At 47.9% G+C, this 22,894-nt stretch overlaps 1 protein-coding gene and 1 long non-coding RNA gene across 4 annotated transcripts in view; one reads left to right on the plus strand and one right to left on the minus strand.

Moving 5' to 3' along the window:
* JCAD (junctional cadherin 5 associated) overlaps nucleotides 1-22,894 on the minus strand; it is a 61,351-nt gene that overhangs the window by 31,207 nt on the left and 7,250 nt on the right. Inside the window, exon 1 of one of the 2 annotated variants that reach the window (XM_077302634.1) lies at nucleotides 38-192. The exons of the other annotated variant lie outside the window; for it this stretch is intronic. The gene's annotated coding sequence lies outside the window, so the exon portion shown is untranslated. Of the gene's footprint in view, nucleotides 1-37; nucleotides 193-22,894 lie in introns of those variants that run through there. 2 annotated transcript variants of the gene reach the window in all.
* LOC143820169 (uncharacterized) lies at nucleotides 63-16,847 on the plus strand. 2 transcript variants are annotated; one of them, XR_013225264.1, is made up of 4 exons: nucleotides 63-213; nucleotides 1,320-1,430; nucleotides 3,823-3,979; nucleotides 15,182-16,847. It is a non-coding gene; the product is annotated as an uncharacterized LOC143820169 (long non-coding RNA). The 2 variants fall into 2 exon arrangements; XR_013225265.1 differs by lacking the exon at nucleotides 3,823-3,979.

Here is a 22,894-nt window from a genome sequence, read left to right on the forward strand (position 1 = left end):
CAACAGGAACCGGAGCCCAGGGCTGGCTGCGACCCACCTAGCAACGCTGTTGTGCCCGTCCGCTCCCCGGCGTGCCGCGGCCGAGCTGAACCGGAGACCGGGCGCGAAAGCCAAGCGCTTTGCAGGCTGGAAAGGAAAGAACGGGCGCGCTCGCTCCAGGTGGCGCCCTGGTGGGGCGGGGATTGCGCCGTGTCCCCACAACAGCCCTGCGAGGTAGGTTAGGCAGGGAGGGTGGGAGTGGCTCGGAGACACCCGGCGGGTTTCCGGGGCGGGGCGGTGCTCCGGCATCCTCGGCCCGGCTCTGGGTCCCGAGGTGAGGTCGCCCGCGGGGGCTTCTCACTTGCCGTGCAGCGCCGGGATTGCTTCTGCTGCTGCTCCAGGATGCGGAGATCGGGCGGTGGCCCGAGGTCGGGGTAGTCAAACTGCGGCCCGCCAGATGTCCATGGACTACAATTCCCATGAGCCCCTGCTGGCAGGGGCTCATGGGAATTGTAGTCCATGGACATCTGGAGGGCCGCAGTTTGACTATCCCGATCTAGGGGGTAGGGGCCTCTGTTACATGCCCGACCCGCTTTGCCAGCAGACACTTCACAGCTTTATCCCACCATGGATTACCGGGCAGCCTTGGCCGGAGGTGGCCACTGCCACATGGTCTCCCCAGTTTATTGGCCTAGCCACACCTGCACCCCTTTTATACTTCACAGTCCCCTTCTAAGGGAGCAGCTTGAAACACCCAGCAGATTTCCCTAGACCCTGGGCTCACAGCATGGGTGGGCTAGGGAAGGGCTCACTTTCCCCTCCAGGGAGCACAGGGGCATCTGTCCAGCACTGCACCACTGGCTCTCTAGTCTGCCCCTGTGGGTTTTCCTTTGCACACCCACCCCACCCCATCCATGGGGCCTTGCAGTGAGGCCTGGGAGCTTGGCAGCTGCTGTCCTTCATCATTTGTATTTCAGGTGCCTGGCATGAGACTTTATGGCACACATGGCCCAGCTGAACAAAGTGCCTTAGTTCTGGCCCTCGTTAAAAGTTTGTTGGGCTCCTCTGTCATAGAGTCCATTTCCTGCAAAGCAGCCCTTTTCTGCTGGGGAACTGGTCTCTGGGCAATTCCAGGAGATCTGCAGGCCGCAAGAAGTGAGGATCTACCAGAAGAGGGGCTTTGTGGCTGAATGATCTTGACCCAGAAAGGTGTCCTCCACACAGGAGATGGGAGCATAAGGGACAGGAGAGCTGGAGGGTTACTTATACCCCACTTTTCACTGCCCGAAGGAGTCCCAAAGTGCGTTGCAAACACCTTTTCCTTCCTCTCCCCACAACAGACACTGTGTGACGCAGGTGGAGCTGAGAGAGCTCTGCGAGAACTGCACTGAACTGCTCCAAGGGAACCCAGGCTGCATGTGGAGGAGTGGGGACTCAAACCTATTCTCCAGGTTAGAGGCCGCTGCTCTTAACCATTATACCATGCTACCTCTGACAGTGTCAGTGCTGGTTCATTGTATATTCTAAATAAATGCACACATTTATGGAACTGACTCATGGTGCAGTTGTTTCAGTTTTGTTTCAGCTTTGGAAAACAGTCTGGGGGGGGAGCAAGAGGCCATTTTTGGGACCATTTTTGCGCCAAATTGGGACCCGGTGGTTGCCTAAAAATCTGTCCCCTGCAGTTGCAGGGCAGCTGCGGGGAAAGTGCATTTCCTGGACCAAAGTCATTTTTAAAAAAGAATATCTCCTTTGACCCTGAAGTTCACATGGAAGGGAAATGTTGCGGGGGGGGGGGCAAGCTGTGGTTAATGCCTCCTCCTGGCCCCTCACATGCCTGCCTTCTGCCTTCTCCCCCCCCCCCAATTTCCTGACCATGAGGGTCTCATTTCCTAGGACCAGCGTTGCCGCCCTCCAGCTGACATCTCTGCCTATGTTCTCAGTGCAAAGTAAATCTTCTGCTTGAGGTTTATGGGCTTCCTCTCACTAATTCCATTCAAGGAATAATTTGAGCATCGATGCCCAGGTGAGCAATCCGGTCACCTGGATAGCTTCAAGGCCTGGTCTCCACCTAGAAGAACAGCTGGATGTTCCCACAGACATCAGGCCAGGGGGGGCATGCTTTGAAAAACAGCAGCCCCCTCCCTCCCCGAAAAAGCCACACAGGTCAAGCAATGACCGCCTCCAGTCATTAGTGGCCACAACAAAGGAGTTGGTGAACTGGGGCAGGAAAGTTTAAACAACCACTTGCAGAATCCCCAGGGAGACCCAAATTGAAGTCCCTTAAGCCTGGGGGTGGGGAGAGAAGCCAACCAAAGCCCCTCTGCAGGGAAAATTGCACAAAGATTACGGGGCATCAAAGGGAAGGAGAGAGGATGTTGTTTTGAAATTTCACCCGGCCTGACAGCTCTGGAGAGAACCCAGGCCAGCACAGCAGAAGGGGGTTTCTGTTTGGGCCAGCAATTTGCTCTTGGTGCCTCCCTGGGAAAGAAGATGCGGGCGAGAGGGAACAGGAGTCCTGTGCTCGAGCTTTGTTGCGTGGTGGCAAAGGACGTGGAACCAATACAAATGCAGAGCCTTCACTGGCCTGGCAAAAAGAGTAAAGCAAAAATACGTCCCGTCACGGCGCAAAACAAAGTTTGCCAGACAAAACGATTGCAAATAGTCGCGGATGGTTGCAAACATTCACAGCAGTGTTCCGTTCCAAGCTAAGATCTAAAACCCAGGCTAGAACCAGTGCAATGGCACGCCTCTTAGCAGGATCCTTCTCATTCAATGATTCAATCTAAGGTTAAATGCTCCGGTGTGCCTGGAGTAGGGCACCCATGCAGCCTCAGCCTTTGGGAAACAGAGAACGTATTAAACCTGCCTTTTGTGAGATTAGAAGGAACAGTGATGTTCGTTCTGGCTAGCAAAAAAGCTCTTCGCAGAAGTGGGTTCTCTAACACTATAAGGCAGGGGTAGTCAACCTGTGGTCCTCCAGATATTCATGGACTACAATTCCCATGAGCCCCTGCCAGCGAATGCTGGCAGGGGCTCATGGGAATTGTAGCCCATGAACATCTGGAGGAGTACAGGTTGACTACCCCTGCTATAAGGTGTTCCATTTGAACACGGAGTTGCTCCCCCGCCCACTCTGCCCCTCTGGGCTTTGTCTCTTTAACAGTAGTTCACTCACAGCAGCTTAATAGGTGAAACATTCCCCCTGCCTAAGTCCCTGCCAGGAAACGCTTCAGCTGCTGGGTTTTCCTTAGACTTACATGGAAGGCACGAGATGCTGGGCCAATTAAAAACAACAAACAGCTGGAGACCTTCTGCAGGAGGTAGGCAGGCAGATGTGCAAGGGGGGAGGATGGAGGGATGTGGGATGGGAGTGGGGTTGCCAGCAGGCCTGGAGGAAAATCTCCTGCCCTCTCAATAGAAGGTTAAGGTGTAGAAAGGCCGGTTGAAGCTTTTCATGGCATGGAGGGGAAATGACGTCAGCTGGTCAATAAAATCCACGCCATTAAGTCTCTCTTCAGAGGACAGGTTATTTCTTTTCTGGGCTCATTTGCCGTTCTAAATGGAAGCCCATTATTTGACCTGTGCTTAGGAAGAAGAGTTGGTATTTATGTCCCACTTTTCACTGCCGGAAGAGTCTCTGAGCGACTTACAATCACCTTCCCTATAATTTTCCCACAACAGACACCCTGCGAGGGAGGTGGGGCTGAGAGACCCCTGGTATTGCTACTCAGTCAGAACGGCTTTGAAAATGAAGAGTTGGTTCTTATATGCTGCTTTTCTCTACCCAAAGGAGTCTCAGAGTGGCTTACAGTCCCCTTCCCTTTCCTCTCTCCACAACAGACACCCTGTGAGGGAGGTGAGCCTGAGAGAGCCCTGATATTACTGCTCAGTCAGAACAGCTTTGAAGGCGACTGTAAGCTGCTTTGAGACTCCTTCTGGTAGAGAAAAGCAGCACATAAGAACCGACTCTTCTTCATTCCTTTTCCCACCTCGTGAGGTAGGTGAGGCTGAGAAAGCCCGGATATTACTGCTCTATCAGTGCTGTGGTGAGCTCAAGGTCAGCCAACTGGCTGCATGTGGGGGAGCGGGAAATCAAGCCCGGCTCGCCGCCATCCTTAACCGCTACACCATGCTGTAGTGGCCTTTGAAGAACATCAACAGCCTCTCTAGCAAAACCACCAGTCGTTCTGGCACTACAATTTTCACCAGGGTTCTCTGTGGCAGGAGAAACCAAGCTATTCCCCTCTCCCACTGGGGATTCTTGTTTTGTTATGAGTCATTTGGAGCCATTTGGTGGGCCCATTAAAAGCATGATGTGTTGGAAAAAATATTCCACCACAGAGCTTAAGGCAAGAAACTTCTGAGTTCCCAGGAGGTCTGGCATCCAGGCACCTGCAGGGTAGTCAAACTGCGGCCCTCCAGATGTCTATGGACTACAATTCCCAGAAGCCCCTGCCAGCGAATGCTGGCAGGGGCTTCTGGGAATTGTAGTCCATGGACATCTGGAGGGCCGCAGTTTGACTACCCCTGTGCTAGACCCACCCATGTATTGCTGTAACCATTGTATCATGGGCATACAAGACCATAACGTGTGTCATTTCCTTCCGACTGCAAGACTCCCGGGAGTTTGCAACCGAAACACAAAGCGTTTATTTGTCGTGCTGCGTAAACTAACCATTAGACTCCTAGCTTCACTCCTAATTAATGTTATTGCGCCTAATTTCTGGAAATGACCACAGGCACACGTCATCCTTACTAGCTGGAAATGAGAGAATGTCTCAACCATCTTTCGAGACCCCCACCACGATTTCCCCTTGCAAAGTTAATAAGCGTGTTAATTTTTCATTGAAAACTTTTTACAGTTTCCCCCCTTGCCCTCAAGGCCTGGTTTGCATTTCAGAGCACACATTAAGACCATTTCCCCTCATCCTTCTCCTTTGACCCTATGCGGTGGCTATTACAGCTACAATGCATTACATGCTCCACCAGCACTGTTCAGAAACAAAATTAGAGTTCTCCCTTCACAAGGGAAATCCCCCTAGATGGTTGGCCACCTGCTTAGAGAAATCTGCACCCCATTTTTCACATCTGAAGCCAAGCAGCTCCAAATATTTTGCAGAGGCAGCCTGGAGAGAGGAGACTTTTGTGCAAAGGAGATGGGTCTTCCTTGCTCATATTCAGCACATTTTTGACCCTGGTCATGCAATGATTAAATTTCTTAACAGCTTTAACAGCTTCCTAACACTGGTTTGCATGCGAAGCCTAACAGCTTGTGGGTGTCTTGGGCCGCGGGGAAACCAATAAGGAATTCTTTTAAGAAGGTGTTCCCTTATGCATCACACATGCTTATTCATTGCCCTTTACATGTTCTGCAAGGAATACTTAGGATGTAATCCACAGCTCATTCACTTCAGGAAACTCCATTATGTCTGTTCAGTAACTCTGCAGTGGCCACAGGTCAAACTAAATAAGAAACCGGAATGGTGAAAGAGCCAGGGCTTTTTCAGTGGTGTCACCGTGTCATTGGGAATGCCCTCCTCTTGGAATCCACCTTGCACCTACCTTATTTCCAGACCAAATAATTTGTTTTTACCCTGGCTGAGAATCCCTGCTTTGTTTAGCTAAGTTAAGGTGACCAGATTGTCCCACTTTTGGAGGGACATCTGGGGGCACCTGGCAAATTTTACTTAATTTAAAAATATATATCACAATACTATTTTTGCGTACTATGAAACTTTTAGTTGCTCCATATAGACCAAATTTTTAATCAAGAACCCCCCTGGTCAATGGTGTCCCGCTTTACCAATGTTAAGATCTGGTCACCTTAAGCTAAAGTTATGGTTTGCTTCTAGCCTGACAAATGTTCCATGAACATTATTTTAGGCCATTCAAATGTTCGTTTTATGCAGCTTTTGTAACTGGGTCTCTTTTCAGTGTTGTCAGGCATGTTTGTTTACAGCTTTACCGGCTCAGACCATGCACAAGGGAAAGGAGGTTAACTGTCTTCTCCCTTTTCACAATCTCAAATGGCTGCTGGAAGCAACTGTTGGGCCTAGAGTGGCAACCAGACAGGTATCTTTGTCTCAAAGAGGCAAAGAGCAATTCCGTGGGGTTGCATCTGGTTGGGAAGATGGAACTGGGGTAAAGGGGCAAACACCCCTGTCCCCAAACTCCACCAGCCCTAGCATCAACTCCATCCCCCACAAATCTCTAGGAAATTCCCAATCTGGAGTTGGCAACTGTATGTCATATAGGTTGCCATTGCAAAGTTCTTGGCAATCTGTAAAAATAGCTCAGGAAGAATGACTTCCAAACACATTCCTAATTCCAGTTAGCCAATATATGTTGGGCTAACTTCCAGGTAGCAGACAAAATAAGGTCGACCCTGAGAGGAGAAACAGGGCTGCCTGCCTCTTTCTATGTTTTTGCCTGCCTGGATGAAGTGCCTGTTTCCTTTAGTTGAATCTTTAATCCCCAGAATTGTTATTGCACCCACACTGAAACATCACTTGTCACAACCACCAGGCTTTTTGCAAGCACGCATACAAGGCCTCACTTCAAACAACAGCCTTTGCTTCTGCATTAAGACATATACGAAAAGTGAACGTCACCCTTCTCTTTAGTATGAAATTGCGTCCTGCTCTTGCCCTCCAAACTGAGAAGCTACAGAGGTGTCAAGTAGGTCTCTCTGGAGAGGCAGCTGTATCTGTTTTCCAAAGAAAATAACTTGCTTCCCAGCAGGCCTGAACATATGCAGCCCATTTCCCTCACAGGATGGGTCATCACACCTCAGTGAAAATCAGTTGAGAAGGGACTCCAAGCTTGTGCTATGGCCTCTGCAGCTCTAAATCAGGGGTAGTCAACCTGTGGTCCTCCAGATGTCCGTGGACTACAATTCCCATGAACCCTGCCAGCGAATGCTGGCAGGGGCTCATGGGAATTGTAGTCCATGGACATCTGGAGGACCACAGGTTGACTACACACAGGATTGAATACTGCAAAACGGATCCATGTGATCCAGCCTTTCTAGACCACACTAAATCAGGGGCAAACAGGCACCTTATCTGAATACCACACATGGCTAAATGTTTAGCCAGCAAGAGAAAGGGCTGGTCAACCTCTGTTCCCCTTTCAAAAACAGAGGGCTTGAACAATAGGTCAGCTGCAGTCAGTCAGGACTAGAATTTACTGGACGTTCTTCTCCCCCCCCCCCCCAACCACCCCCAAATCTACTGTTTGGTGAAGTTTCAGCATTGTGATACGCTTTTGTCTTTTCTTTTAAATGTACCCTTGGGGATATTCATCAAACCATTTAAACTTTACAACCTCGTTTTGCTGATAAGGAAGCAGAGAATTTACTGCAAAGGACCCAAAATCCTCCTTTCAAATAAATCAACAATTAGCAGCTCACATACAATACAAATGCACAGAACTCCTGACCTGCCCATTTACTGTATCAGTCAGTAAATTCTGGTTGGGAAGGGAGGTGGAAAATGCTGTCAAATTGCAGCCAACTTATGGAAGACCCATAGGGTTGGTTCCCCCCCCCCCCAAAAAAAAAGTGGTTAGCCATTTCCTACCTCTGCAGCGTGACCCAGCACTTCCTTGGTGGATTCCCACCCCAGTGCTCAGATGAAATCAAGCTAGCCCAGGCAGGCCTAAAACATAAGAAAGCTCTTTTTGGAAAAAGTCCATGAAAGTTTACCTGGGAAAAATACCTGTTCTCTATTTACCTGACTTCTATCTCTTGTTGCATACTCATGTGTACAGTGAGTGCAAGGGAGGGGGGAAAACAGGACTGCAGTGGGCAGTTCTGCCCCTCCCTTGAATATGTTCAGCTGGGCATAAAGTCTAAATCCATGTGACCTTTGCATGCCCTATCTGGGCACCTGTCTCTTAGAAATCTCCTGATCATGCGGACAAAGCTCATGAAGTGCTCATTGCTGTGACTGAAGGGACTCCCTCGTACACTAACTGCATTGAGAGTGGGAGGGGGAGAGCTGCTTTCCCTTGCTTTGAGGAATGGATGGATGAGAAATTCATGCAGGGAATGCCTTTGTTCCCCTGGCCACGCCTCTTTGCTGGAATTCAACTACCTGGTTGAGTGACCTGACAGCCGCCTTTCAAACGAGTCCATAGGCTGCCGTAGGAGAAGTGCAGGAATTCCCAGCCCATATGATAAAGCATTTAGGGGTCCAGGAAACGGCAACTCTTGGACTTTTCCAAGAGTAAGACCCAGGTAAGACCCTGTCTGAACAATATGCTTTATTCATTAGCTGTGGGGTCCTAAAGCAGAGTTATACCCTCCTGAAACAACAGCAATCGATGGGTCCTGAGGAGCACGACTCTGATCGCATTGCAAGTTTCCCAGTCTTTCTACGCTGACTCTTTAAACAGTCTAAGGTTTTAGAAAGGCCTGTCCAATTTAGCAGTTTAGGATTGGATCACAGCTGCAGCTCCTTCATTGGATCATCTGTCACTCAGAATTGACCACTGAGTATGGGCTGACTCAGGAGAAGGCAGTTTTGTGTTTTCCTGCCCGGGAAAACCCAGGTGGAGACCATCATGCAGTGATTTCTTAGCAGTGGGCTTCCTAGCTGCTCAAATGGCCCAGAAAATGCATTTGAGAAACAGCAGTTTTTTCATGATATGCCTCTATACAGATCTCTCTCCTAGCTCATGGCATTATCATACCTTGTGAGAGTAAAGAAATTGCCTTTCCTCTTGTACAGTCATACTCCGCTTTAGACTCTTCCATGCCATCCTGCTTAGAAATGCATCCTGCTTAAAATATGCACACGCATGCACACATCAGGGACATGGAATAACAAAGAGAAGCATGTCAGCGATGGCTTCTGAAGATTAAACAGCCATGCGCTCCTGTCTTCTTCCGAGAAGGTTTGTTTCCTGCAGTCAGCTGCAGCACGACTGTACGCTTACAATCCCTCTTTCCAAGGGACCATCATTCCTTCCAAAATTACCATGAGAAGTGGAGCCAACCGGCATGCTTCGGGGAGTGAATGTATCTCTGCGTCCAAGTGAAAGAGGTCCAACCAGCAATTTGCTCTGAGATCTAAGCGCACAGATCTGGCATGGCTTGGAAGCAGGAAAACAATTGTGTCCTTTGGAAAGAATATCTTTATGCCGTTTGTGATCACTGTAGCAGCGCTGGGCTGTTTTTGTGGAGTTCCCGTCGAGAGCAGGCGCATGGGCAGATGAATAATACAAGACCGACATTCAGCAAGGAGGGGGCACCCTAACCGGCAGCTGGCAACGGCCTACTTTTGCAAGCCTACAGGGAACTGGGGAAGCCAGACTGCACCAGGATGCGTCCCGGCATAAGAATACTCAGCCTCGTTTGCGGTTAGCCCAGCTGCAGCAACTCATCTGGGTAAAAAGCCAGCCCCTAGGCAGGGGAAAAGGGGCTGTTCAATTTGACTTAGTTTAATAAGGAAAGCAAAGACGCTGACCCCCTTAAAAGCCCCGCTGGAAGTCTAGCTTCATGATGGAGAATAGATCTCCTGGACAAGGGCCACTTTCCTTCCCCAAATGCCTCCAGCCTTGGGAGTCTTCCTGCAACTGAAGTGGCTCTTCCGTTGGAGGAAGAGACACTTCAGTTGCAGGAAACCTTCAAACGTTGCCTAGAACATGGGTAATCAACCTGTGGTCCTCCAGATGTCCATGGACTACAACTCCCATGAGCCCCTGCCATTATTTGCTGGCAGGGGCTCGTGGGAATTGTAGACCATGGACATCTGGAGGACCACAGGTTGACTACCCCTGGCCTAGAACATTGGCAGGCTACAGGCCTTCCCACTACTCCAGACCTATCATTGGTCACTTGGGGAGGGGGCAAGTCAATCTGCCCAAATAAGGGTAGATTTAAAAATAAATAAATAAAAAGTACACCCTTTTGTCTGACAAGCAAGTAGCAATGGAATCCTCCCTACCATGTAATGGATTTCCAAATATACTGTTCAGAAAATTCACTAGTTTGTTTCCTCCCTCTCCAAATCCAGTTGTTTCTGACCTCGGCTCAGGTGGTGGACATAACATCTCAAGCCCTTTCAACTTTCAGCCAAAAGAGCTCTTAGAAACTCCCCAGCATTTCCACGTGAAAAACACACAATCACCGCGGACTTAATCTTGGAGGTTAATACAGAAAGGCACTCAGGTATGCACAGTTGGCAAAAGAAAAAGACGTAGCAATTAAACTTCTTTTGAAACAGGATTGTGGCAAAGAAGGGACAGGAACTCTGGAAGAACAGCCAGTTGCAGCAGAAAAGAGAGGGTAAAGAATGTTAAACTCCTTGGGACTCTAAGAACTGCACGTTAAAAATGTTTAACCATAATTCAAGAAACTGTGCACATATTTTGGTTCCAAGTACTGTATCAGCAGAACTGGTAAAATAGGGGAAGCTACAGTATATATTCCAAAAGAAGATTCCCTCTCAGTCTCGATGCATGGAACTCCTAGCCTGAAGATGAATTTGATGCCTTCTTTCTTTCTTTCTTTCTTTCTTTCTTTCTTTCTTTCTTTCTTTCTTTCTTTCTTTCTTTCTTTCTTTCTTTCTTTCTTTCTTTCTTTCTTTCTTTCTTTCTTTCTCTCCCTGCCTCCCTGCCTTCAAAAGAATCCATGTTTTCTGCATAGCATTTTGTGGATCTTTTGAGCCAAGGGATTGAGGATACACGATTTCATGCTCGTTAAACCTAAGCTTAGCCCAGGTGTCTCTCTTCCACACTGTATTTCTACATCGAATGCTTCTGCCATTGACAACCCAACTGAGGTGATCACCAGACACCATTACATACAACAGAATCTCAGCCATGCTGAAAGGAAGTCCATAGATGGTCTCAGGAACAATCAAAATGTTCTAAGTAAGGGAGTTGATAAAGGTGGAGCTGTTGTCATCATGGATAAATCATCCAGGAGGCTCAAAGACAACTTACAAATGCTGGAGTTTGCAAATAACTCTACTCAGTTGTACCCAGGAATCCAAAAAAATAACTAATCAAGGAAATGCCCTTAGGCCTTTCACACACACCACAAGAACCTTGACCAAGTACTGTTTACCTTCTACCAAAAATACACAAACTTGGCAATCCCCATTGTCTCAGACACAGGCATTCTCGTTGTAGGGGTATTGTGATACATGGACCCTGTTTGAAGGTCATGTGCCATTAATGCTCCTAGTTATGTGCACAACACCATAGATTTTTTGAGGAAAATACTTCCCATGCAAAGATGAATTACAAACTTTCCACTTTTTTTGCTTATGGCTTCCTTGACCTGGGTCTTTAACCATGCAGGCTGCCTTTTAGTCTTGGTGGTACCTTTCCTGACTTGAGTACGGTTGCCTGGCAACTGGTGGAGGAAAGTGAACGTACGTGGTGCAGCAGGGAGATCCATCCACTACACAGTGATGATGTCACTGCCCACATGACCCAGAAGTGACATCATCACATCCAACACATTGAAGCATCACTGGTATTTGGCTTCTACCATAGAGTTTTTGCCCAAATACCAGAGCATCACCCTCAACAACCTCTGGGTCACATCAGCAAGGGATCCTCACCTCCCTCAGGGGTCTGGTAACTCTAGACTTGAGGCAAGCATCAATTAGTGGCGTTCAGTAGATTCCAGGCATCCAGGCCCTCTTCGTTCTCTCTCTCAACTGCTGATTAGTCCCTCCAGCGTTCCCTCTTTTCAACTCTTACTTATTTGTTTGTTATAATAGTAACGCCAGAGGTGAGTCAAGTTGGGGGAAGTGCCTGGAGGGAGAGACTGAAAGGGGACAAACCACAACAGGGGATGCCAAAGTGTTCTTTCAGCCCTTCAATTGCACTGCTGTGTGCATGAATGGGTTAGATGGACATGGGAGGCACATTTCGGTTTGCACAAATAATTTAGGCTTTAGCCCTGACGGTGGCCAGCTGGCTCACTCCAGTGGGAGCAAAAATAGGGGGAAGAGAGTCAACGTTTGGGGAATTCCTACAGTGTGGTTCTGGGGGAGGGGAGGGACCTCAATGGAGTATAATACTATGGAGTCCACCCTCCCAAGCAGTAATTTTCTCCATGGGAACTGACCTTGGTCATCTGTAGACCAGCTGTAATAGCGAGAGATCTCCCAGACAGCCCTACACATCATGACTGAAAGTACTTTCCACCCTTCTGCTGTGTGTAAGCGTGAAAAGGAAACACACAAGCATCATTTTTGTGGGAGAGAAAACCAGAATGGTGTCAGAACATTTGTGTTGTTGTTTGGTTTCCGAATTGACGAAGGCTAGTTTACAGTCCTTAGACTCCTACCGAACCGTCAATTGCTTGTGATATCACAGTCCCGTGAAAAAAATAGGAATTATCCAGGCTATTCAAAATCCAATAAAGAGTTCTTTAATTTCTTCTTATAGTTATCCAAGTAATAGTAAATATTCTTAATCCTCCAAAATAATTTCACACAATCAAAACAGGTTCCCAGGTAAACTCTCCCCCGTTTTCCTTATCTTCATCAGTGATTGTGGCCCTTAATTATATTTAATTATACGCTCACCCTCCCATATTGGTTATTACTGTGGCTCTATGCTCAACATATTTTGAGATCCTTATTTGACAGACCTGTGTCAAAAGAGAAAACCAGAATGGTGTCAATACATTTTTGCTGTTGTTGGGTTTCCAAATTGACAAAGGCTAGTTTACAGTCCCGCCATGCACATATGATTTCAATGTACGCACTGGCTAAAGCATCTTTTTTCATGCTGTCTCCCCCTAATCTTGAGCTATCAATCTGGAACAGGCCAGCAAAGAAAGATGAACACACAAAGCTACGAACAAGACAAAGAGACCCGAACATATGAAACCGTGTTATACTGACAACGTTGGAGTCCAATGGCAGCTTTAAGACCAACAAAGGTTTACTGGAGGCATGAGCTTTCATGTGCCGTCAGACTCAAATTGTGTTGTACTACTTCAGACCGACATAGCTCTCCACTGGAATCTCACGTTATACTGAGTCAGAGCACTGGTCTGTCCAAGTGACAGCAGCTGTCAGGGTCTCAGAGTTCTCTCACATCAGTTGGAGACATTGGGGTTAAACATGAGACCTTCTGCATGCAAAGCAGATGTTCTTCCACTGTGCCATGGCGCCTCCGTGATTTGCCCTCCATCATTATTCCAACCTGGCCATGTCGAGCATGGCAGAAGGGAAAATACAACTGAACACTTGGTGCGCCTTTAGGCACGTACACCCTTCTGTGTTAGCCATGGAAACGCAAACAGGTTTCCCCAAACCGGGTACATTTCGCAAAATAGCATAAGTGAAATGCCAGACTGTTGGACTCTGGTTCTATTTCTACCTGGAACATGTCCCATCAATCCCTCGCACGGCTTGAGATGGAAGATAGCTGGACAGGTTATTTATGTCAGTGCAAACTGGTGGTACCAGTCATGCCTCTTCAGTAGGGAAGGAATATCTCATCCCAGCCTTTCTTTCCCTCCCACCCCCCCCCCGCTCAGCATATATATGTGGTGAGATAATACACATCTGGCACTGCACAGTCATTGGGGCTCTGTAAATCTCTGTTATGCAGCTGTAGGCAGAGCAGCTATCTTTACTTCTGTGTAATCATATCGTATTTTACAGCAAATTAATTTATGACTCGTCGCTCTTGATTTTGGAAAAATGAAGCCTGAATTATCCATTCCCCTTCAGTTAAAATGATCCAGAATCAACTCCAGAATTTAAGCAAAACGTTTCAGGCTTGAAACCCAGTTTCATAATTATATGTTTTCAGGGCACCTTAAACATTTTCCATGTACCCCACAGTTTAAGTATTTTAAAGGCACATAGGGAATGTGGAGGGAGGGAAGGCAGCACGGGGTAGCCTGAACTCTCATCTCGGATCAGGGCTGGTACCTTGGTAGGAGACCACCGAGGGAGATTGCAGAAGAAGGCCATGGCAGACCACCACTGCTTCTCTCTGGCCTCGAAAGCTGAAGCTGCCAGAGAATGGCTGTTACTTGACGGCCCTTATGTATTGCAAACATATACCTGTCTGTGAATCAGCAGCTAAGTGCAGCTGTTTACGGTGTCTACACTTGGTGTTTGAAGCTTGAAAAATGTTTCAGGGGTTTCTCCATTATTTCAGGGGACTTGGGGGGCTAACACATGATAACCCCACCTGTGCAGTCCTAGAGGAAATAAAAGATACAGATTAATGTGTCTGTTATCAACAGCAAGGCTCATGTCCACTTCCCTGCTATGGCCCCTCCAGCGGGGAATCCCAGCCAGACAGGTCATCTGCCAATCTGCTGGCAAATATACTATAGGCCAGTGGTTCTCAACCTAGGGGTCGCCTGGCCCCATCGCTGTGGTCCCCTGGTTGGTTGCTGTGGTGGCGGCTGCGGCTGAAAGTGGTGGCTGCAAGCAGCGACCACAAGCGGCGGTGACTGGTGGCGGTGGGGCAGGGGTGGCGGGTGACGGCTGACAGTGGTGGCAGGAAAGCAATTACAATGGCTGCCTCCACGCTGCCTGACTATTGTGTCCCTGTGCGTGTGTGCGCCTGTGCGCATGCACGCATGTGCATGCTGACCGCATGTGTGCGCACGCCGCTGCCGCTGCAGCCGCCACCACCGCAGATGGGGTAGCGGCATGGGAGCGGCTGAGAACTGCTGCTATAGGCAATCAGGGTGCTACTTAGAAAAATAAATAACTGTCCCGTGTATTGTGTTTTTCTACTTATTGCGTGGGCCTCTTCATATTTGTTTTTATGTCACCTAAGCCAATTTCAACACAGGATTTTTATTAAAAATGCAACTAATCAATCCATATCTCTATCCAGAAACAAAGGAAGAGCCTTGGTGGTCTATTGCTTGTTTTCTCCCCCTGCTCTATTGCAAAACAAACACCAGTGAAGTTGACTTTAGCTTTCCTAGCTGTAATGCAATATCCTTCTTGCCAGGGACCTGAACCTTGAAAGTAAAAGAAACAACATTAATTGTAGGCGGTATTAAAAGATTGCTCATAAAAAATAACACAGAGAGGCACACGGTGGATCAAAAAGCTCCGATGTCAGAAGCTAACCGAAGATGAGGTGCTTTCCCTTGGCCAAAAGCACACAGGGCTGTCCAGGCCAGAGGACAATGGGCTTTCCAGCTGGACTCCTTTAGCTTTCTGTGACCTGTGACTTTCTTTCCCCACAGGCAGGTGAAGCCCAGCAGCTGGCAGAAGAACTTGGGGCCTGCAGTGCAGGGTGACCGACAAGCGTGCAGATCCACCATCCGGGCCTGCTTGTTTGACTGCTTGGAAATGCAGCTCAGGAAAAGCTGCAAGGGTTCATCTGAAAAGGAGGCAGCGGAAGGCCATCATGGTGTCCCATGAAAGGGACCGACAATTTGATTCCAGGAAATATTCTGGACCCAGATGAAAGATATGCGGTAATTGGGAGCGGTTTAAAGTGGCTTTATTTTCTAATTCTATTAGGCTGAAGGTTCCAGATTAAACGCAAATCTTACATGCAGTTACTTCGTCCCCTGTGCAGGTCTTTTATCCCTGCCTTTTACTGGTTGGTCTGGTGTTCTTATGAGTTTATAGGTGTGTGTTTTTTTAGAAGAAGAAAAAGAGTCGGTTTTCATAACACTTTTCACTACCCAAGTCTCAAACAGGCTTACAATGGCCTCCCTATCCTCTCCGCAAAACAGGCACCCTGTGAGGTAGGTGAGGCTGAGAGAGCTCTGACAGGACTGTTCTGTGAGAACAGCCCTGATGGAACTGTGACTGGCCCAAGTTCACCCAGTCGGCTGCTTGTGGAGGAGCAGGGAATCAAATCCGTCTCTCCAGATTAGAGGTCACCTCACTTAACCACCTGAGCCTCTTGTGGCGCAGAGTGGTAAGGCAGCAAACATGCAGTCTGAAAGCCCTGCCTATGAGGCTGGGAGTTCAGTCCCAGCAGCCGGCTCAAGGTTGACTCAGCCTTCCATCCTTCCGAGGTCGGTAAAATGAGTACCCAGCTTGCTGGGGGGTAAACGGTAATGACTGGGGAAGGCACTGGCAAACCACCCCGTATTGAGTCTGCCATGAAAACACAAGAGGGCGTCACCCCAAGGGTCAGACATGACCCGGTGCTTGCACAGGGGGTACCTTGACCTTTTTACACTTAACCACTGCACCAAGCTGGCTCTTGTGATAATTAATTTTAAAAATAATAATTACTGTGAGCTAACATTACGCTGTTTTAGGAGAGGGAGGACAGAAATGAATGGATAAATATTTATTTCGCCGTCTCTTGAAGGATTCTAGAGAAAGCAGCCCTGTAGCCGAAGCATTAATCCTTCCAGGGTCAAAAGGTTCACCTACTGCACTCTTCTCTAGTCAGCCTAACTCAGATGGCGGAAATTAGCCCCAGTCCTTCTCTAGTGCTCCAGGACTGATTGGGGTCATTGGGGTCCCCGAAAGGTCAGCTGACCCCAGATTACTTAATGCCCAAATTGATCAATGAAAGCCAGGACGTGCTAATCCTGAGCTAACACTTTGGGGGTCATATACAAGAAGAACTCCTTGAAAGAATTTCTAGCAGACACACCACCGAGAAGGAAAGGAGAAGGAAAGCCAAGATGAGGCAGGAAGAGAAATTACACCACTTTGTAATGGGGTGTGGGCAAGATTTTGTTGTTTTACCACTACAGAAGTCATGGCTTTGAAACTATACATGGGCATGTTTACAAGTGTATTTATAAGCTGACTTTGTATACCGACTCTCTCCTGCATACACCAAGGGCCATTTCGCACGGCTTCAAAATAGCACAATGGTTGCTAATTGGAAACGCTACTAATTTGCCATAACCCACGACGTCGTAGACAATCTGCAACAATCCTGAAACCGACCCGCAAAAAGCGCTTCGTTGTAGCGCTTTCAGGGGAATCCAGAAAAGTGGATTCACCCTCCGGATAGCGATACACTCCTGCAACCAATCTGCAACAATAGCGCTAAAGACCTGTGCGTTACCATTGTTGCGGGTTCTTCAAAGTCCCTCTTCCTGAGCCTGTCCTCCAAACTTCCGGCGAAGCGATCGCCATTTTTTTTTCTCCGAGCGAGCGGGGATAAACGCACCAGCGAGCCTCTTTCTGTTTAGAGGCTTCCCTGGCTTCAGTCCTTCACCTTTAATCACTAAGCACAAACCACATAAAAGCCCGTTTGCTGAAATAAAGTCCCTTTATTTTTTACACATTAATTCAGCCGAAAATCGGGCCCGTGAGAGGGGGGGGGATTTTTTTTTTATCACTCGGGGCAGCGTGCCAACGATCATACAATCAAACGACAGCTCACATTAGGCAGCTGGATGGGTCTCTCCGTTGCAACGAATCTACCTAGATTCGTTGCTATGGGTCTGTTTTTTTTTTTTTTTAAACCTTTCTTAAAGGGAAAGGGGCTGTTTATCATAGAATCATAGAATCATAGAGTTGGAAGGGGCCATACAGGCCATCTAGTCCAACCCCCTGCTCAACGCAGGATCAGCCCAAAGCATCCTAAAGCATCCAAGAAAAGTGTGTATCCAACCTTTGCTTGAAGACTTCCAGTGAGGGGGCACTCACCACCTCCTTAGGCAGCCTATTCCACTGCTGAACGACTCTGACTGAGAAAAACTTTTTCCTGATATCTAGCCTATATCGTTGTACTTGAAGTTTAAACCCATTACTGCGTGTCCTCTCCTCTGCAGCCAGCAGAAACAGCATCCTGCCCTCCTCCAAGTGACAACCTTTCAAATACTTAAAGAGGGCTATCATGTCCCCTCTCAACCTCCTTTTCTCCAGGCTGAACATTCCCAAGTCCCTCAACCTATCTTCATAGGGCTTGGTCCCTTGGCCCCAGATCATCTTTGTCGCTCTCCTCTGTACCCTTTCAATTTTATCGATGTCCTTCTTGAAGTGAGGCCTCCAGAACTGCACACAGTACTCCAGGTGTGGTCTGACCAGTGCCGTATACAATGGGACTATGACATCTTGTGATTTTGATGTGATGCCTCTGTTGATACAGCCCAAAATGGCATTTGCCTTTTTTACCGCTGCATCACACTGCCTGCTCATGTTTAGTTTACAATCCACAAGTACCCCAAGGTCTCGTTCACACACAGTGCTACCTAGAAGCGTATCCCCCATCCAGTAGGCATGCTTTTCATTTTTCTGACCCAGATGCAGAACTTTACACTTATCTTTATTAAATTGCATCTTGTTCTCATTTGCCCATTTTTCCATTGTGTTCAGATCTCGTTGAACTCTGTCTCTATCTTCCGGAGTATTTGCCAGTCCTCCCAATTTGGTGTCATCTGCAAACTTGATGAGTAGTCCCTCCACCCCCTCATCTAGATCATTAATAAATATGTTAAAAAGTACCGGGCCGAGCACCGAGCCCTGAGGTACCCCGCTACTCACCTCTCTCCAGTCTGATGAAACACCATTGACAACAACTCTTTGAGTGCGGTTCTCTAACCAATTCCCTATCCACCTAACGATCTGAAAATCCAGATTGCAGTCCTTCAACTTATCCATCAGAACATCATGGGGAACCTTGTCAAAAGCTTTACTAAAATCCAAGTAAATGACATCAACCAAATTTCCCCGATCCAGCAAACCTGTTACTTGGTCAAAAAAGGAAACTAGGTTGGTCTGGCAGGACCTGTTGGAGACAAATCCATGCTGACTTCCTTGGATCACCAAATTGTCCTCCAGATGTTTGCAGATCGCTCCCTTTAATATCTGCTCCATTATCTTCCCCACAACAGAGGTCAGACTCACTGGTCTGTAGTTTCCCGGGTCATCCTTCCTCCCTTTTTTGAAGATTGGAATAACGTTTGCTCTTTTCCAGTCCTCCGGGACATCTCCAGTCCTTAAAGAGGTTCCGAAGATGATGGACAAGGGCTGTGCAAGTTCTCTGGAAAGTTCTTTGAGTACTCTCGGGTGCATTTCATCTGGACCAGGGGATTTGAACTCATCCAGTGCAGCTAAATGCCTCTCGACCACCTCTCTATCCATGTTAACCTGCCACCCAGACACTATCCTTTGGCTACAGCCATCTCTAGATGTGCCTAAACACTTAGACCTGTGGGAAAAAACAGATGTAAAATAGGCACTAAGCCTTTCTGCTTTCTCTGCATCTTTCGTTAGAGTTTGTCCATCCGCACCCAACAGCGGGCCTATTGCCTCCTTTACTTTACGTTTGCTCCTCACGTAACTGAAAAATCTTTTCTTGTTACAATGGGCTTCCCTGGCCAATCTTAGCTCACTCTCAGCTTTGGCCTTTCTGATGATTGATCTACAGTGCCTAGTAACCTGTAGGTACTCTTCTTTAGAGCTCTGTCCTTCCCTCCATTTCCTGAACATTTTCCTTTTCTTTCTTAGTTCCTCTTGAAGTTCTCTGTTCATCCAAATAGGCTTCTTAGAGCTCCTGCAGTGTTTTCGTATTTCTGGAATAGTCATTGATTGAGCATGCAATAGCTCTTGTTTGAGTAGTGCCCACCCTTCACATGCTCCCTTCCCTTCCAGCATTCTCGTCCATGGTATGACACTCATCATGTCTCTGAGTTTATTAAAGTTTGCCCTACGAAAATCCAACATCCGCGTCTGGCTACAAGCTTCCTTGGCTCCCCATCTCAAAAGGAATTCTATGAGGACATGGTCACTTCCCCCTAGGGTCCCCACCTCCTTCACCTCATCCACCAACTCTTGCCTGTTGGTCAGTATTAAGTCCAGTATGGCTGAACCTCTTGTGGGTTCATCTACCATTTGATAAATGAAATTGTCAGCCAGGCAGGTCAGAAACTTGCATGACTGAGGACGCTTCGCAGAGTTTGTTTCCCAGCACACATCTGGGAAATTGAAGTCACCCATGATGACAAGGTCCTGCCGTTTGGATATTTTCTCAAGCTGCTCACAAAGTGCAGCATCCACATCCTCTCGTTGGTCAGGCGGTCGGTAGCAGACACCAACCACCACACTGTTTGTTTTCCCCTCGCTTATTTTCACCCAGATGCTTTCCACTGTAGATATGCTCTCCTTCACTAGAATTTCCTGACAGGTAAGCCCTTTCCTCACATACAGTGCCACTCCTCCACCTCTTCGATCTATTCTGTTTTTTCTGAACAGTTCATATCCATCCACCATTACATTCCAGTCATGAGAATCATTCCACCAAGTTTCTGTGATGCCTACTAGATCATACCTTTCCATCAGCATGAGAAGTTCCAGCTCTTCCTTTTTATTGCCCATGCTTCGGGCGTTAGTATAAAGACATCTGAATCCTTTTACTTTTGGTTCCCTATGAGCTGGCCTTGCCGGTTGGGCTGCCTCCGATAGTTTTCCTTCCATACACTCCCTATGTTGATCGTCTCCTTCCCCTAGTGGCTTTAGTTTAAAGCTCTCCTGATGAATCTCCCCAGGTTCCTGCCAAACACATTCTTCCCCAGTTTTGATAAGTGCAGTCCATCAGGTGCTAGTAGGCCTTCCTCAAGAAAGCCTATCCCATGGTCCCAGAAACCAAATCTCTCCTGCCGGCACCAACTACGCAGCCAGTGATTCACCTCCATTATCTTCCTCTCCCGACGCATTCCTCTTCCCTTGACAGGCAAGATTGAAGAGAATACCACTTGTGCCCCCATTTGGGAGCATGCTAACGGCTGCCCATTGGCTGCTTGACGGCCAGGGGCGGGACGAGCTTGGCAATAGCGCTTCCTTTCTAGCGATTTCTGCCGAGACCGGAAGCCTGTGGGAAACGCTAAAAAACGCAACTGATTCCACTACAAAGGCAGGTATGCATAACGACGAATTCCACTATTTTAAATGGCGATTTTTCATTCCGCAAACAATTTGCAACAAAGATCCCCGTGCGAAAAGGCCCCAACTTATGCTCACCCAAATGTCACCATAGATATAGTGGGCTTCCATCCCGGAAAACAAATGCCCCTCAACTCACAAATTGATCTGCAGCTTCAGACCAGCACAGCTGCCCAGCACGGCATCTAGCCACAATAAACCAGTTAGCCCAGGGGTAGGCAAACTGCGGCCCTCCAGATGTCCATGGACTACAATTCCCAGGAACCCTTGCCAGCATTCGCTGGCGAATGCTGGCAAGGGCTCCTGGAAATTGTAGTCCATGGACATCTGGAGGGCCGCAGTTTGACTACCCCTGAGTTAGTCTCTGCTTTCTCTTCCTGCAACAGATGTAAGGCCCATTCCTCAAAAATGGTCATTATGCGCCAGAAACTACGCACACGCTCTCTGCACAGCGCAGTCCTTTGCAGGATGTCCAGATCTGAAGCGCCGTTGACAGGGATTGGAAGCTCTCCCCCTCCCTTTCTCCAGGTCAGATATGAATGGCATGTGGGAGTGGTTAGGAGGAGGCCATCATGTCAATCGAGTATCTGGAAAACAGCACACCTGTCAACAATGGGTAAGAAACCCACAGAAGAGGCTGTCAAGTAAGACAGTAGTTCCTCAGTGCAAAAAGAATGGGCTGGTAGGTAGCCTATGTGCTATGCTGCATGTGCAGGGGTGCCAATCCCCAGGTGGGAACTGGGGATCCCCTGGAATTATAGCGCGTCTCCAGGTGACAGAGATCAGTTCCCCTGGAGACAATGGCTTTTTTGAGTGTAGATTCCTTAGCGTTATGCAACATTCTACGGGAGAGCTTTCAGCTTTCCACAGGACCTGAGTTCTTCCGCCAGACCTAGAGTTGAGGTCAGGGCAAGTACAGGTGGAAGATCAGATGGGGCTCCCCCCCCCGAAAGATAAGCTTCCACGCCGGTCCATTGGCGTGGTCAGATGTCACACCCTTCTCCAGCCACCCCAGCTGGGATGTTAAATAATGTGTTATGGGGTGGGGGGGGGGAGGCTGTTAAATGGGGGCTGTTAAATAATGTGTTATTATTTCCACCATATGGTTTTTGTATTTTCCTCTAATTTTATGGGGTTTTAATGGGAGGGGAGTTTAATTGGAGATTGTGTTATTGTGTTTATTTTGTATGTAACCCACCATGAGCAAGCTTGTCTGGGAGTGGCAGGTAATAAATATAACGACAATAACACTGAGGTCCCTCTCTGCCCCGAATCCTGCCCATTCTTGGCTCCACTCCTAAAGTCTCCAGGTATTTCCCAAGCCAGAGCTGGCCACTCTATCGTGTTCAAACTTGGGAGAGATGCTTTTCAGCCCGAATCAGAAATGTCCCAGCAAAGCACACTTTGAAAGGGCTCTTCACTCTTATGAGGTGTCTCACAGAGAAAGTTTGTAATGAACTTGAGTCTCAGGTGGCTGGCTAGGGAATGGCTTCTCTGGACACTTTGAGGAGGCCAATCTTTATATTTATTTTTGCCCAGAGCGCCCTTTGCATGTGCACCAATCCGGGATTTAGCAACAGAATATTGATTTAACAAGCAACTGAAAGTTCTTCATGCTGGAGCGATGCTGCTAAAGTAACAGCAGTTCTGTGGGCAGAGATTATCGTGACTAATTCTCATGCCTGGTGAGGAGGAGGAGGAGGAGAGTCATGGTGAACACGACACACGTGCATGTAAAGCGGTTGCTTCTTGATTGAGTTCACCTCATTGTCAAGTCAATCACTTGGTTGTCACCTAGATTTTTCAATGACTCATGGATACAGTAGGAGAGTTTCAGGGGCATAATGAATGAGTGCCTTGAAGATAAAATAGATCTTCTATGCAATTCTGGGGGTGGGGGGGGGCTTGCTCAGGATCAGAGCGGCATACTGGCAAAAATCAGAAAGACGTCGTGAATCTCTGAAACTTTCTGGTAGGCAGCACTGACAGCTAAACAGCCAGCCAGCGGGCCAGTGCCAAGGTCTTCCTTTGTGACAGGTTCCTCCTTGGGTAGGATGGGAATCTCTCAAAGTTCCGCTGTTTACTCCACT

This window comes from Paroedura picta, chromosome 11 (genome assembly GCF_049243985.1).
Source record: "Paroedura picta isolate Pp20150507F chromosome 11, Ppicta_v3.0, whole genome shotgun sequence".
Classification (NCBI taxonomy): domain Eukaryota; kingdom Metazoa; phylum Chordata; class Lepidosauria; order Squamata; family Gekkonidae; genus Paroedura; species Paroedura picta.